The 17,370-nt window shown below is 35.7% G+C and overlaps 1 protein-coding gene across 3 annotated transcripts in view; it reads right to left on the bottom strand.

Moving 5' to 3' along the window:
* Nucleotides 1–16,771, bottom strand: part of CTNNA3 (catenin alpha 3) — a 1,751,355-nt gene extending 1,734,584 nt beyond the window's left edge. For 2 of the 3 annotated variants that reach the window (XM_032842013.1, XM_032842050.1), the window contains exon 1: nt 14,970–15,153. The gene's annotated coding sequence lies outside the window, so the exon portion shown is untranslated. Of the gene's footprint in view, nt 1–14,969; nt 15,154–16,587 lie in introns of those variants that run through there. The other variant, XM_032842041.1, reaches the window with a different exon arrangement.
* Between the last annotated feature and the right edge of the window lie 599 nt (nt 16,772–17,370).

Here is a 17,370-nt window from a genome sequence, read left to right as displayed (position 1 = left end):
CATTAAGTCCACATATTTTTATTTAGCAAACTGAATCCATTTCACCAAGGGAAGTAATCTACCCTATCCATGACAATAACTTACAATTAGGTAATACGGAAACATAAAATTGAAGTGCTTAAGATTTGCTTCCAAAGTTTTAACAAATGCTTAATAGAGAAAATGAAAGATACACTAACGTATATTAACAACTGATCTATGTTTATTTAGAGGATTAGACACGGGATGGTAAAAGGACAGAATAGTGAACTAAAAGCAAAGGAATGACAATAAGTAAAAAATAGAAAACCTCCAGTGTCTTGTTCCCACATAAGACTTATGGAATCAAGCCAACATGCTTCATTCCAGAGCAGACAGCCAGTCACTCGCTGAGGCTGCATTAGAGAGAAGGGAAGGAAATCCTTTCTCCCACTCTGCTTCCAAAGATAATAACAGAAAACTAGAGAATGATGGATTTCACTACCAAAAGGCCATGTTTATGTAACTCATGTCTCTAAAGTCAAGTCTACTAAAATTGCATTATAGAGCAAAAGAAATATATGTACAAAGACAATAAATTTTGCAAAACTCATAATATCTCCAAATTGTCCAAATACATGTTATACTCACCAAACTTAAACTATAACATCATTCCCATCAGGCCTCCAATTGTACTGACTAGAATAAAGCTCATCACAGGGTAAGGTAAAAAAAAAGTAAACTCAGTCATAAGCATAGTGATTCACATTTCTTCAACTCTAAATAATAACCATGCCCAACAGACAGAGTAACTCACACACACATGCCCCAAACCATCCCAGCCTTTTCTGGGTCATGGATCTTGAAAGCACAGAATTAGACTGACATAATCAATCGTGCTCCTTAGATAAAGTTCAACTGATGGATAATAAAACCCTGTTTTATTTTATTTTTTGTTGTCACACTGTCATATTCTATATCCCTTGCTTCAGTTCCATTCCACTCCTCCCCTCATATAGGCATCCCCTTAATAGTTAATGGATGCCCTTCTGATCAACTTTCCATAACTTTTGATATACATCTTTACAATGATATGCAGCTTTTCAGATTTACATAAACAGTATTGTAATTCCTCTCTTTCTCCTTCTCTGTTTCTCTATCTCTTTTTGTCTCTATCTCTCTCTCTCTGGCCTTTGTTTTTCTCTGTTTGTCTGTCTCCTCCTGCCCCATGATGTTTTCATGGTTTTGTGTTTTCATGATCTATCATGTTGAAATAAATAAACATAAATATAAATATATATTTAAGTTGTTTTAATTTAATTGCATATATATGGTAAGCACCATAGGTTAGTTCAAGCAACATATAGTCCAGCTCTCTCTTGCCCTTCACAGCAATGGAAGCAGGACATTAGATTTCCCAGACTTCTCTGCAACTCAGAATGGCATGTGACAGAATTCTGGCCAATAAGGTGAGAGCAGATGTCTGCTGAGATGTCTTCTGGCAAAACTTTTTCTTTCCCTATAAAAAGGGAATCAGAATGTTGTCATGACCTTTAGCTCCTCCTTCTCTTATTTCTAGTATGATGCCTGGACATAAAGCAGTGTTACTGCAAAGCTGAAGAGGAAAGCTGACAGATCAAAACTATAGAAAGAGCTCAGGTCCTTGATGTCATCAGCTCTGAACTTCTTACCTATTTGTTATTTGAGAAAAATTAGTTCCCAATCAATTTAATTCATTTAGTTTATTTTCCATTTATAGCATCCTATCAGATGCATTTATAAAGTATTTTATCTGTTGATATCCCTAGTCAAGAACATTTAGGTAGTATCCAACTCTTTGCCATGGGAAACAACACTAGAATAAACATTTTTATACATGCTTCTTTTTATAGATATGCAAGAGTCCCTCTAACGTATATACTCTGTGCAGGCTGAACTGCATCCTCCCCACAATTTATATGTTTGTAATTCTAATTCCCTATTCTTTAGAATAACTATATATAGAAATAGTTATAAATATATAACTCTATAACTATATATAGAAATAGGGCCTTTGAAGATGTGATTAAGTTAAAATGAAGCCATTAGGGTGGGCCCTAATCCAATATGATCACTGTCCTTTTAAGAAGAAATTAGGATGCAGACACCAAAGAGGGGTAATCATGTTGCAGATGTAGCAAAAAGGTAGTCATGGATAAGTCAAGAAGAGAGGCCTCAGGAGAAACCAAACTTAGCAACACCTTGATCTTGGACTTCTAGCCTTTAGACTATGAGAAAATATATTTCTATTGTTTAAGCCACCCAGTCTTCGATACTTTGTAATGGCAGCCCTAGCAAACTAATACAATTTGGCAGTAGAATTTCTGGGTCAGAACCATTTGAATAGTCAATTTCAACAAATATTACCAAATTGGTCTCCAAAATAACATGACCAGCAGAACATGTGGATTTGTTCACATGTTCCCATCTCCTCTTGAGCACAAGATATTGCAGGACATTTCAACTTTTTCCAACACAGGAAGTACAAAGTGGGCCTCATTGTTGTCTTAACTTAATTGCATTTTTGATTACCAATGTCATTGGTGATCTATTTGGGGTTGACTAGACAGCCATTCATTGAACTGCTTACTTGTTCTTTTTATCCGTTTTTCTCCTAGGTGGCCTATTTTTCTCACTGATTTCTAAGAATTCCCTATACATTCTATATATAATCTTTTATCAGTAATAATCCCTGAAAATATCCTCTCCCTGCTTAATATGTCTCTCTTTGTATCCATAAAGATCCTACCATCTATATATTAAAGTTCCATTTGTTTTGCATCTTTACAGATACTAGGTTATTACTATACATAAATTTTTACCAATCTCATAGGTACGATAAGGTATCATCATTATTTTAATCTGTATTTATTTAGTAACTAGTGAAACAAGCTAAATATCTTTTCGCTTATCTATTGGTCATTCTAATATTCTCTTCTGTGAATTACTTTTTCCCTTATCATTGACCCATTTCTCTATTATTCTTTTCCTTATTAATTTTTAAATAATTCTTTATGAAATCCAGGGTGCCTGGGTGGCTCAGTCGGTTAAGCATCTGTCTTCGACTCGGGTCATGATTCCAGGGTCCTGAGATTGAGCCCTGCAACAGGCTCCCTGCTCAGTGGGTAGTCTGCTTCTCCGTTTCCCTCTCCCTCTGCCTGCTCCTGCTCTCTTAAGCTCATCCTCTCTCTCAAATAAATATATGAAATCTTAAAAAAAAAATTATTTATAAAAATCTTATATTAAGTCATTTTCGTTTAATGGTCTATGAGTTGCTATTTCCATAATAATACTACATAACAAAACACCTAAAACTCAGTGGCACAAAAGTTTATTCTCTCTTGTGCATTTTTAGGTGGTTAGGTTGGCTAATCCAAGATGGGCCTGGCTGGGCTTACTCCAAGATACAGTTTTGGAATCCAAATCTGCTGTACATGTTTCTCATCCTTCTTAGACAAGTAAGCTACCAGGAGCATGTTCTTCCCATGGCAACAACAAAAATACAAGAAGGGCAAGTGGAAAAGTACAAACTAAAACTACTTCCCATTTGTCAGACTGACAGGGTAACTCTCTTATCCCTCAAATTGTTCAAGAACTCCAGGGGCCTCTTGACCCCCATACCTCAGAGACAGAAAATTAGAGAATATGATTCTCAAGTGGGCCCTGTTGAAGGCTGCCAGTGTTGTGCTCCCAGCACACAGTTTACTGATGAAAACTGATCCCCTGAAGTCCAGTGTGACCTTTTCGCCTGCTGCACTCTTGCCTTTGCTGCTACAATTACTGACATTGACCCCAGTGGTTCTTCAAGAAAGAACAAGCTTGCTCCCTCAGAGGTATGGCATGACATCCACACTTAACACCCTCAGTTTACTAAACACAGTGGTTCCATCAGGAGGGCCTTCTGCCTCCTTCTGCCTCCAATCACTCACAAGCCCAAACAGCTTCTTCCACCAGGTAATGCAGGCCATAAAAAAGATTCTAGCTTAAGGTCTCTGATGTTCTTTCTTATTAGGTTCTTTCTTATCCAGGACCAGTTCAATGCATTAAAAAGTTTCTAGTAATAAACACATTGTAAAAGAAAGAAGTCCAGGTCTTCATTCTTTTCGTCTCTGAAGGCCCCCAGACTCTACAAGTTTCTTCCACTCCTCCCAGTTTTGACCAGCCTTTCAGGTGAAGGAAGACTGGAAAGGATACCTTTATCAAATCAGAAAAAGACTCTCCTACACCAGTACCTGAGAAACAAAAGGATAAATATCTCACAATGATTTAAATAAACTGGGGGGCACCTTATGGTTGCTACATAAAATATAAAATTTCCAGTTAACTTTGAATTTCAGAAAAATAATGAATAATTTTCCAGCATAAGCATGTCCTATGCAACATTTGGGACATATTTATACTTAAAAAACTATCACTTGTTTATCTGAAATTCAAACCTCTGTATTTTGTATTTTGCTAAATCTGGACATTCTATTTTCTGTATTTCATGAATGGGACAAATTGGGGGGAGGACAACTAAAACTCCATTATACCTAAACTTAAAGCAACCACAGAGCCAGACACTCACATCCTGACATCCTATCAGAGAACTAAGGCTGACAGAACCATCCAAAACACCAGTTCCCACCCCATTACTGCAAAGAAAGAAGCCACTTTTTAGATAACCAGGTGTGTTTCCTGGTCACCTCCCAGCAATACATTTCTAAATATACTCTGCTGGAAGATCTTAGTTCCCAGAAATGCAATATGGGATATAAGGAGAGAAAGGAAGAGTGACATATATTGTGCCCTGAGATATGAGAGCCCAAAAGGAGGGCCACAGACACAAGAAAAACAATGGCAGAAGGGTATTCTAGAGATTAGGTTTTATGCATCTCTCTTAGAAAAATGAATCCAAATTGCTTTCAATTATCTAGGGTTAAATTCACCCCCCCCAGTAAAGGATCAAATAATATGAATAAGAGAATAGCTGCCCCAATGGGTATGTATCTTCTGTAACCCAGAAATGTACTGAGATTTAAGAGAGAAGAGATTTAAAATTTAAGAGAGAAATTCTGTAATTCAAAGTTGATAGTGATTAAGCTCAAAGAGGATGTACATAGCTCACTTATGACAAACACCACAAAATCTCATCTTTTAAAAACAAGCAGACAGAAAAAAATCCAAAATCAAAAGTCTATATAGTATAAGAGTAAGATAATATCTTAAAGATACAAAGGGAAATCATCCTCAACAGAAAATTTAGACTACATCTACACTGTGCTCAGTGAAATACCCAAACACATAAATTCTAGGACAGAAGTGACAGAGAGACCAAGTAAAATGAAAAAGAAAACTGAAGTGAGAGGTCAAAATCAAGAGACCTAGCAAAGATTAAAAAAAGTTTAAAAATCAACAAAACAAAAAAAAATTAATTTAAAAGTCACAATTGGAGAAATGACTCTTCTCCTTTATTGGCTGCCTCTCTATCAGCCAATTCCATATCCAAAGAGCAAAAGAACCAAGGAATAGAACTGCTCCCCTGGACTTAATTCTTACCAACAAAGAGAAATATGTGAGTGAAGTGAAAGTGACAGGAACCTTGGGAAAACTGAACAGATCACCTTAGAGTTCGTAGCAGTCAAGGAAGAAAACACAAGGCAAAGTAAGACAAGTATCTTAGATTGTTGAGCAGTTCAGAGAAAATATAAGCATGTTCCAGAGCCAGAGATTCTAAAATGAAAGGTAGGTCAAAAAATAAAGACCACTACAACAATCACATGAGGAAAATATGGGAAAGAACATCCGCAAATATAACTCAAGGTGGTGTACAAGGAGCTTTCTAAAGAGCTGAGATTTTCAAAGGACATACAAAAGAAGGAAGAAGGGAATGGGAAGAATGAACACATCAGGACAGTATTGGCTTTTATTGACTAAACCTAAGATAAGCAAAGCCTTATGAAAAACACTCAAAACAATATAAAAACTTGAGGTTGTATTTGAGAAAGAAGGACAAGAAATGTACAACTGTTGGCCCCACTCCCAGGCAGAGTTCATGATACTGACAAACAACAGAGAGGAAGGAAAATTACAATATTTTGCCTTTGCTTTCAACCTGTCTGCCAAGGAGAATGCTCTTTACAACAAAAAGATTGTGCCAACAGTCTTGAGAATAAATTAATGAACAAAAGACAATGAAGGAATATTTAACTATTTAGATCAATATCCATTTCCAGGTATAGTCTATTGCAGCAGAGTTTCTCACTCTCAGCACTACTGATACTTTAGGCTGGATAATTCTTTGTTGTGGGGGCTGTCATGTGGGTTGTAGGATGTTTAGCAGCATCCCTGGCCTCTATGCATGAAACACCAATAGCCTCCCAGTTGTGAGAATCAAAAATGTCTCCAGACATTGCCAAATGTCCCCTGGGGAGCAAAAGTACCCTGGGTCGAGAACTACTATATTACAGAGCAGTGAAAAATTTGTATACATCATCACAGAATTATTGTTTGCATCTTTGAGTAATCACAGCATTGAGAACTGATGGATGTTGTCCCATATATCGGAAAGGTAGGTTCTAAAAATTAAAACCTGTAAATTTGATGTTGGTCCCCAAGAAATTTTAACACAGTATCAAAATTTTATTAATTAGAAGATGACAATGATCTAATGATATCTTGGTATAGTTTCATTAAGAGCTACTCATACTAATGAGGTTTAATTTTCTTCTCTTTTTTTTATATCATTGCTAAAGAAGGTGTATTAGTTTCATTAAAACTTTTTAAAATCTCTTAGGAAATCTTTCACAAGATAAATATAAGCTGTCTCATACACTGCTGGTCTCAGTGTGTATTGGTAAAATCTCTATTGAAGGCATTCTGGCAATATGTGTAAAATTTTATATTTGTCTAAAAGACAAAGCAATGCCACTTTTAGGAATCTGAACACATGTACGTGAAGATGCACGTCAAGGATTGCAGTGTTGTTTGTGTTAACCAAAAAGCTAAAACAACCTAAATGTGCATCTGTTAGGAACTGGTTAAATAAATTGTCATATATTCTTTCATTGGTATGACTTTAACTGTGACCAAAAGGGTCAGGAAAAGCCTTAGGAGATATACAAAATCCAAATGGATGTCATTTGCCTAGCAGTGGAAAGATACTAAAAATATTTAACCACCAGCATGGCTCAGGCTCCAACCAGAGTTTAGCCTAGAGAGGAGTCTTAGAAGGCCCCTTTTGTGCCAAATGCTTACCCTTTAATTGCTGGGTCTAAGGAAGGTACCAGGCAAGAGGCCAAGTAGAGGAAGACTACTAGTAGTGAGGAGAAGGGATACAAAAGTATTTCATATTTTAACAATTTGTATGGCTTTACTGAGGAATATGAGTCCTCACCAATACACAGCAACATTAAAATATTCCAGTATAGTGTGGGGCAATAAATTGGTTAAATTCAACCAAGCGGCAACTATAATAAAGAGTGAAATAAATGTATGTGTCCTGATACAGAATGGTACATTAGTTTTTTTTTTAATTTGCGCCTGAAACTGGTAGCAGTTTTGGGGGTCAGGACAGGAGGAAGATTTATTTTCATCGTACAACCCTTTGTGGCAGATACAATAGGTGTGCAAACAACCCTTCCAGCTCTGGCCCAGCTTCACGCCTCTAGATTTCAAAAACTAAATACAGCTTGGGTGAGATTGCAAAAGGTTGCAGGCATCAAATAACTTCTGGGAAAACTGTGAGGGGAGCTTCTAGTGTCCAGCCCAAGAATCCAGAATGCTGGAAGCTAGCACATCTCCAGGACTGTCTCTCAGGTACAGCTGGACATTTTTCCCACCACATCGTCTTTGGCTGTTTCCCTGAGTCTCCTGGAGATTCTATGAACTATCTAATGTCATTTATGAAACTCTGTAGACTGTTGGTTGCAATAAAGAACTGTAGCCAAAGCACCCTTTGTTAAAATTAAAAATTAAAATAAATGTGCAAATATAACTTATTCAGTTTAAAAGTTCATTTTTATAAAAACAACAACAACAATAACAACAAATTTAAGCATGCAAGCTGGACAGTGGTACAATTCTGACCTGAACACATCTGGCCAAAGAACCAAATCCAATATAGCCAGCCTAGAGATCTGGGTCTTAAAAGCCCATCCGATTGTCAGCTGTGTCCCAACCACCAGATAAAATATTATACAAAAACTCATCTAGAAATGAACATTATGTACGCACATCTAGGAAAATCCTAATGGGGCAGAAAAGAGACAAAGAAGGATTAATCCTTCCAGGTATTAAAACATGTCATAAAATGAAGTTATTTAGAAAGTAGGGATTGGAGGGCACCTGCATGGCTCAGTCAGTTAAGCATCTGCCTTTGGCTCAGGTCATATGGTCCCAGGAATCTGGGATAGAGTCCTGCATTGGCTCTCTGCTCAGTGGGGAGTTGGCTTTTCCCTCTCTCTCTCTGCCCCTCCCAGTCATGCGCTCACACACATTCACTCACTCTCTCTTTCTCTCTCAAATAAATAAAATCTTTTAAAAAAAAGTATGGATTGGATAAAAATTAGAATGTGCTAGGGTGAGTGCTGTGAATTGTGTAAGACTGATGAATCACAGGCCTGTACCCCTGAAACAAAAAATACATTATATGTTAATAAAAATAAATGAGTAAACAAATAAACAAAAATTAGATACAAATATTACTGCAACAGAAGAGAGAGCTGGGAAACAGACTAATTATAAATTTAGCTTATAATAACGATGACATTTTAAATCAGCAGGAAAAAGAGTTATTCTTAAATAAATCATACTGGATCAAATGAATAAACATTGGATGAAAAATTAACATAAAACTGACTCCCAGCCTCACTGCTTTGCTCAAAATCAACTCCAGATGTAGCAAAGACTAAAATTCTGAAAGTATAAGTGAAATTATCTATAACACATTTTTGCATACTAGTTGAAGCAAAAAGTCATTTAAAGGAAACACAAAACCCAGAAGTCATAAAAAAAGAGGTTTGAAATTTTGAGTACAAAAATATTTTATTTTCTTCATTATTTAAAAATAAAACATAAAAGTCAAAAACTAAACAACAAATTGGGGGGAAATACTTACAACATAGTAAAAAGACAAAAAATTAATGTGCTTAATTTACCATGGAGAAAGAAAAAGAAAAAATGGACAAAGAATATAAAAAGGCAATTTATGTAAAAAGAAATTTTAAAATGGACTAAATAATTATTTAAAAATTGCTCAACCTTCCTCATAACTAATTAAATGCAAATCCAAAGAACAAGATATATCACTTTTACCTATCAGACTGTCAAAAGTGAAATTTTTGAAGGAGTATCATCAGTGCTGGTTAGCTTTGGGCACATAAGCTCTCAGCATACAGCTAGTGGGGATATAAACTGATAAATTTCTTGAAGAGATATAAGAAAATAGCTATGAAATTTTATATTCTGCATACTCTTAACCCTCTGATATTTCCAATTAAAGGTAATACTTAAATTTTAAAGTGAACATTTCAAAACTTGTGCACCCACTCTAGAAAGCAGTATGGAGGTTCCTCAAAAAGTTAAATATAAACTACCCTACCCCAGCAATTGCACTACTAGGTATTTACCCAAAGGATACAAAAATACAGATTCAAAGGGGTACATGCACCCCGATGTTTATAGCAGCATTATCAGCAGTAGCCAAACTATGGAAAGAGCCCAAGTGTCTATCGACTGATGAATGGATAAAGAAGAAGTGGTATGTGTATACATACACACACACAATATTAATCAGGCATCAAAAAGAATGGTATCTTGCCATTTGCAACAATATGGATGGAACTAGAATGTATTATGCTAAGTGAAATAGGTTAGTTAGAAAAAGACAAACACCATATGATTTAATTCATATGTGGAATTTAAGAAACAAAACAAATGAATATATGGGAAGGTGTAAAAAAGAGAGAGAGAGGAAGCAAACCGTAAGAGACTCCTAACAGCAGAGAACAAACTGAGGGTTGATGGAGGGAAGTGGGCAAGGATGAGCTAGATGGTTAATGGATATTAAGGAGGGTACTTGTTGGGTGCATCTGTCTTCAGCCCTACATCGGGCTCCCTGCAGGGAGCCTGCTTCTCCCTCTCCCCCTGCTGCTCCCCTGCTTGTGCTCACTCTCTCTCTCTATCAAATAAGTAAATAATTTTTTTTTCAAAAAAGGAGGGCATTTGTTATAAGGCACTAGATATTGTATGTAAGTGATGAATCAGTGAATTCTACTCCTGAAACTATTATACTTTATGTTAGCTAACTAGAATTTAAATAAAAATAAATAGTGAGCATTTCTTTAGATCCAGTAATTCTACTTCCATGAGATTATCCTAAATATATACTCATAAAAGTACATCAAGATATAAGAACAAAGATATTCCACACAACATAGCAACATGAAAAAACAAAAACTACTAAAAACAACATCTATCAATACAAAATGGACTAAATGAATTATGCTACATCCATATAAAATACTATGAGGTTGAAAAGAATGAGACAGGTCTACATGAATTACTATGCATCTGTCTTAACTAAATAGAACTGCCCTAAGTGGGGGGAAAGGGCACGTCAATATGTACAACATTATGCCTTTTTATTCTTGACCTCAATTGGGATTCTGTAAACCAGCAAGAAGAGCATAATGTATGGATATTGCATAGGCAACCAACAGTGCCTATCACAGGTTATTTGATTCTGAAAACTAGTATTCCTTTGTTTCCTCATGCTAGAGAAAAAAGAATTGCTGGATCTAACCAAAAAGCAAATCAATCTTGCAAACTCCTATGGAAATATGACCTATGACCCCCAGCCCTGGCATAAGATGGACACTGATACCTCTTCCGGAGAATCACAAAGATATCGGTTTTATTTCCTACTCTCCCTTCATCCCCAGCCACAAACAATCAGACGTTAGAAGTCAGAGCCTTTATTGGATTCACAAGTATCTATGCCCAGCATTAAGAATAACGTCTGCTACTCAAGTCATCTAAAATTAGTAAATTAATTACTTCCAAAGCCAATATCAGAGTAGACCCCACGTAGTATTTTCAGCAACCCTGCCTCTCAGTCACTCTGAGGGTTCTCAGTGAACTAACCCAGGGCCACTTTGCATTAATACCAGAAACCTTATCAATTGAGACCTGGTAATTCATTTATCATCTATTTAATTGTACACCTCCATCCCAATTCTTTACACCAAATGCATAGACTGAGGAGATAAATGTTGTACAGTGTAATTTAAGCAATGCTACTCAAAGCACAAGTCTGCAATGATATAAGGAGCTTGCAAAGATGTAAATGAATGACTATTGCCTTCATCTAAAAAGTCTTGCTACAAAGTCTTAGAGCATAGATGACTTACATTCCGTTAGAAACTTCTCCTTTCATGGACCAGTAACAGATTGAGAACTGCTGATCATATGTTGAATACAGCTAATGTAGAGCCTGAAATGCTCGAGTTCCACTACTTGAGGAACTTTCCTTGCACTCAACATTGCCTTCTCCATCAAATCTATTTCCCCACTGATGGAGGGACCTGAAGCAGCCCAAGTATATTGGCTGGGATAATGAAGACGGGAAAAAGAGGTCCAGGAGGCAGGAGGGGGTGCCAAATAAATTTGACCTAAATTATAATTTGGCACATAGGAACTCAAAATAATTTCTCAAACCATGGAAGTTAGTGATTAAATTGGTAGCAGATTAAATTGGCTGTGTCCCAGGCACCAATAACATTGTTACAAACAGTAATTAAGCATGGGAAAATCATGTGCAATAGCTAATAGTCCTGTTCACTTTCAAAAATTCTGTAATCTCAAGTATCTGTCACTTTCCATTAGATCTGCAACTTGACTAAACTCAGGAGTTCTGCCCCACGGTACCATATCACTTAAAATCTAGTATCTGAACAAAAATCTGAAAATCACACTTTTTGAGTCTCTAGACTAACATTTCCATGAGCCAACGATCCATAAGCAAACACTATTTTTTAAGTCTTCATTACAAAGCACCTAAGTTTCTCTTCAGGCAAGACTGAACTGCCAACTTCTCAAATCTTAATCCCTTCTATCCCAAATCAAGAGTAACAACACACCAACAGAGGTTCATAGGAATTAGAGAAAGGAACTCCCATCCTTCCACAGCTTTGGTCTTCCTCTAAATATCACAGAAAAAGAAAACTTCACAATTAAAAAAAAAAAACTTTTAATACAGGCAAAACATATTCTTTAAGAATTCACAACCCTATATACCTCACCTCCCCTCCCACCAAATAATCTCTCTACTCTAATTCGATTTCTCTGGACAGCCACTCCCTCCAAAAAATCAAATGGTTTTACTGACCTCCAATTCCTCAGCTTTTTTCCTTCAGTATAGTCTATTTCTATAACTCCCAAATTCAACAATAATAAATTAAAGCTTCATCTCTTTCCTGACTCCAGCTCTAGAATGCCCTATTCCATTTTCATGTTTCCCTAAATAGAAAAACCCAGTACTGAATTTCTGCTCTTGTATGTGCCCTCTATCAGTTTTTCTTTCACCGTGCTATCTATACATTTTCCCTAAATACTTCTAATTTCTCCCAACATTTATTGTAACTGAAATATTTATCCTTAATTCTATTTCTTTGTCACAGCTGGATCATAAAATTCATATAAATCAGAATTATGTATAGATGGTCCTCTAACAGAAGTCATTTATAAATTCTACTGTTCTAAAGTCCAAAACAACATGGTCAATAACAGTATTTGTTGGTTTCAGGCAGAACTGAAGCATTTTCCTCACATGTAGCTTTGTTGAGATCTGTAAAGTTGGTAAATTGAAATTCTGTAAACAGGGGATTCTGTCCTTCCAAACACTTAGCATATTGCAATCTACATACCTGATAACAATGTTTTACATATCAGAGACATTCAATAAATTTATCATTTGGTAGACAAAGAATTTTACAATGACTTAAAACAGTAAAATACCATCTTCTTAAAAATCACAACCTTTGTATTCATCTCAAATGCCCTTTACTCTGAGTCCACATTCAAGAATATAGCTGGAAGAATCAGATCAATAAATACAGAGAACAAACTGATGGTTGCTGGGGCAGATGGGGGGAAAATGGGCAAAGTGGGCAAAATGGGCAAAAAGGAGTGAGAGATACAGGCTTCCATTTATGAAATGAATAAGTCATGGAATAAAAGGCACAGCATAGGGAATATAATAGATGATATAATAGCATTGTATTTTGACAACAGCTACACTTGTGGTGAGCGTAACATAACATATAGAGATGTTGAATCACTATGTTGTATGCCCAAAACTCATGTAACATTTTGTGTCAACTATACTCAAATAAAATTTAAAAAATTTTTAAATACAGCTTAAGGAAATGATCTTTAAAATAAATACACACATTCACAAAGATATTTACCATGGCACTTGGGTATTCAATGATAACTAATAAAATTATATCCATTAACTTGGAAAAATGTTACACAAGCAATTTAAAATAACATCTATGTAAAATAGGGAATATACATGGAAAATGTTTTGGTATAATATTAAATGCAAAAGCAAGGTCCCAAATTTTATCTACAGTATTACTGCAATTCATTTTAAAGCCATGTAGAGAAAAAAGACTAAAAGGAAATACATCAATGAGATTACAGGCAATTTTTTTTCTGTACTTTCAAAATTCCTGTAATTCCTAGAGTTCCTCCAAATTTCCATGCTCATATTATTTTTATGATGAAAAGAAAATAAGTTTTCCTATAAAATCCCAAAATTTTACTCAAAAAAGAAGGAAGATACAGACTATCTGTTGGAGGGTAACAAAAAAGCTATGTCTATACTGTCTGTATTTTGGGTGTCTCCATTTAACAAATTTGCTACTACTGAGCATTTGCTAGTACTTTGCTAATTACCTTTGCTAATATTGAGGTCATTTTTTATAGTGGATAGTGAAATTTCAATAGCACATCCAAATATGCCATTCAAATTTAACTGTTAATAATCCACATCCCCAAATCACAACTATTCTCAGTATGTTAAGCTTTTGTTCTGTCTAAATAATGAAACAAACCCAGAAGCAGAGCTAATCTGATATCTTATTTTTCGTACTTGTGTGTTCTGAACACATCACTGGATTTCATGTATCTTCAAAGACACTGTAACAGGCTTTCTTAGTGTTGTATAACAGTGACTCAAAACCTGTACAATCAATGACTTTCCTGATGCCTAAACAATCTCTTCTGGTTTCTATTTGAACTCATTCCTTCCAGTTCTATCCTCAGCACAACTGAAAGCAACTATCCAACCACTAAGACTCCATCAAACAGTGACCTTTTCTTTATATTATTGATGATTACATCCTACACAATGTGATTTTTATTTGATTATAAATGGTGGTGAAACAGTTCTGAGAGAACTCAACCTCTTAATGCTACTGCCCATTATAAAACACGTACATGAGACAAATATTAAATTCAGGAATTACTGTTTTGCCACGGTCTCATTTGAAAAATCTTCCATTTACTGTGAAGAAGCTTGTGGTTGAAAGTAAAAATCCCTTCAAACATTTTCTATCTTTGCTTCCTACTGCCCCAGCCCCATGCCAAAGCACAAGCATCCAGGCCGTATCTTATCTTTTCCTGCGCAGTACTGCAATCGGCTTTTTATAGCCAGAAACTCTCTGAATGCAAAGCACGACCTTGGCTACTAGCTTCCCCTGGCACTAGTTCGAAAGTTATTTATAACTTTAAAATTAGCATGAAAGCCTACATTTCTCATCATAACTACTCAAAACATTCCCATTTTATATAACAATGTAATGTACTTTAATCAGAAGGAAACCCCACATTTTAAGCCTACAATATAAAATTAAGGCAGAGCAATTCAACGAAGAAACAAGAATGTACTGAAGTCCAGCTCTTCTCTTTACGAACTTGACTCTTACCTTTCTGTTGCTTTCTATAAAGTAAATGTTTAAAAAAAAAAAAAATCGGCTCTTGTAGGGAATTTTCCAAAAAGAGTTTTGAGGGGGCGGATAAAAAGAAGACGGCTTCTTAGAGTTACAGAGTACCAAATTAAGAGGCAGTGGCAGTGGGGCAGTCACTTTAGCTGAGCGTCATTCACCCAGGATAAGAAAGAAAGGGGAGGTTACAAACCAGGGTGGGTGGTATCTAATCCTGAACTGCTAGTCACTGACCTCACTGACAACTTGTTACTGAAAATACTTCGTTGAAAAAGGCCAGACACATACTTTGCCTAGAGATCTACAACCATAGCTGTCAGGAAGCTCTGAATAAGTTAGATTTGCATTTCTCCAGTCCCTTTCCAAAATAAGGACCTCTTTACATCTAATTAAAGCTGATGGCTAGAATTATGGAGAGTGAAAAAAAAAATGATAAAGCAGGAATAACGGGAGTCCAGGAAATCCACACACCAAAAGATCAATTATGTAAAATTCAGTGTCTTCAATACCATTGGATGATGTGTCACATCTGAGATAGTGTTTTTCTTCTGAAATCTTGCCTATTCCAAGATACACCTGCCCTGGGTATCACACTAAAACCACATAATTATTAGTAAGGGTGTGTACAGTGAAGATTTACCAAATGCTCCACAGGTGAAACCATTGTTAAAGTTACCAAAAAAGTCTTCTCCAACAAAATTTCTTATTTCTGTGGCTGTTCTTTTTATAGTTCCTCTTCCCTTTTTTTTGATATCCTTTTCCTCAATACCCTTTCATTCACCAGAACAAATCTCACTTACGCTTTATCATTTCATCAGTTCCTTGACTCCCCACTTGAACTTATTATACATTTCCTTCACATTACCACTTCTGCAACTTTCTTCCAACAGCTTATAAAACAAGTGGTAACTGTCCCTTAAAAAAGAACTACTCCATTGTATGTTAACTATACTGGAATTGAAATTTTTCTAATTATATACTTAATAAATAAATAAAAGAACTACTCATTTGAGTTTAAGCATTCTTGTTCTTAAAAAGCTGAATTCAAAATAAAAAGAAATTAAAAAATAATTAAAAATAAAAATAAAAAGGAAGCATTTGTGTATTAGCTCCACAGGCACTCTTAGAACAAGTATTAGGGAAATGGCAGAAAAGGCAGGGTCTGGGGACTGTCAGAGAGAATCAACAATGAAAGGGGCTTAATTTTATATGATTTCTAGAGAAATTTGCAAATAACTATTTTTATGTAGCTTCCTTTAAATTGTGCATAGTTGACATTACATTTATCTAAAGATTCTTAGTTGCAAACATACTGTCCTCCCAGATTTTTTTTTTTTTTAAAGCAGCTTTTTCCCCCCTGGAGAATCTAGGAATAGCCTCTTTTCACACTGAAAACAAAGAGTAAGTTTTATGTCTCTCAATCCATCTTTTCTTGAATAAAGAATTCACTTGACACTTGCAAAATAGAAGTTTTTGTTTTAGAGCTTTAATAATGAATGTTTTACAAACCCAGACTGTTGAACTGAACCCAAGATAAAATATCCACATTCTATTATAAGTCACTCTGCCCCCACTGTAAAACCACAAATAAGTTACTTACCTGCTCTGTACTTCTCTTTTCCATCTGCAAAATGGAAATGAAAACCCCTATTCTTTCTGTATTCAGGGGATAGGTGAATTAAATGGATAAAATCTGAAGTGTTTCAAATTATATTAAACTTCTCATAGATAAAATACAGATACAATTACAGTATTTAATGTTATCAAAACAATTAAATATCTGAAATGTAATTCTAAAGAGCTTTATTTTTTTGTTTTGTTTTGTTTTAATTGCCTCATAAAAATGTAACCTCCCAGTTTTTCTTTTTCTCAGTTGAAGTATTTCCCACTCTGGCCACAAGAGGTCCTTGTCCTAGCAATTCAAATCACGTCAGATTTGATAGGCAGAGGCCCCACAATCCCTATATTTATATCAGTTGGCTGAGAAAAAATACAGATCACCTATGTCAAGTTTCCATAGCTAACTATAGGACAGCAGACAAAACCGGAGAAATCCGGCTTTCTCTGGGTGATCACTGAAGCATGCTGAACACTAAATAGTTCCTGTAAACTACACAGCTACTGCGTTTTGTATCCTGGCCCCCTTCCAGGTTTTCACAGTAATTCCTTCTTGTAACCTTGCCCAGTCTTGTTCAGTATTTATTCTCCTTCCCTATTTACTTGTTTCCTTTCTTTATACTTTTCAAACTTTAAAATTTTGGCTCACATTCCTCTTGCAAGCAAACAAAAGTTAAGGGTAAAGGAGCTGGAGAAAAAAAAAGGACAGAAGAGACAGAATAAATCACGGCAGTTGTAGCAATCATCCTGAGGCAATCAAAAGTGT

This window comes from Lontra canadensis, unplaced genomic scaffold (assembly GCF_010015895.1).
Source record: "Lontra canadensis isolate GAN:19392208 unplaced genomic scaffold, GSC_riverotter_1.0 scaffold3, whole genome shotgun sequence".
Lineage (NCBI taxonomy): Eukaryota > Metazoa > Chordata > Mammalia > Carnivora > Mustelidae > Lontra > Lontra canadensis.
This window is presented reverse-complemented; position numbering and strand designations above follow the sequence as displayed.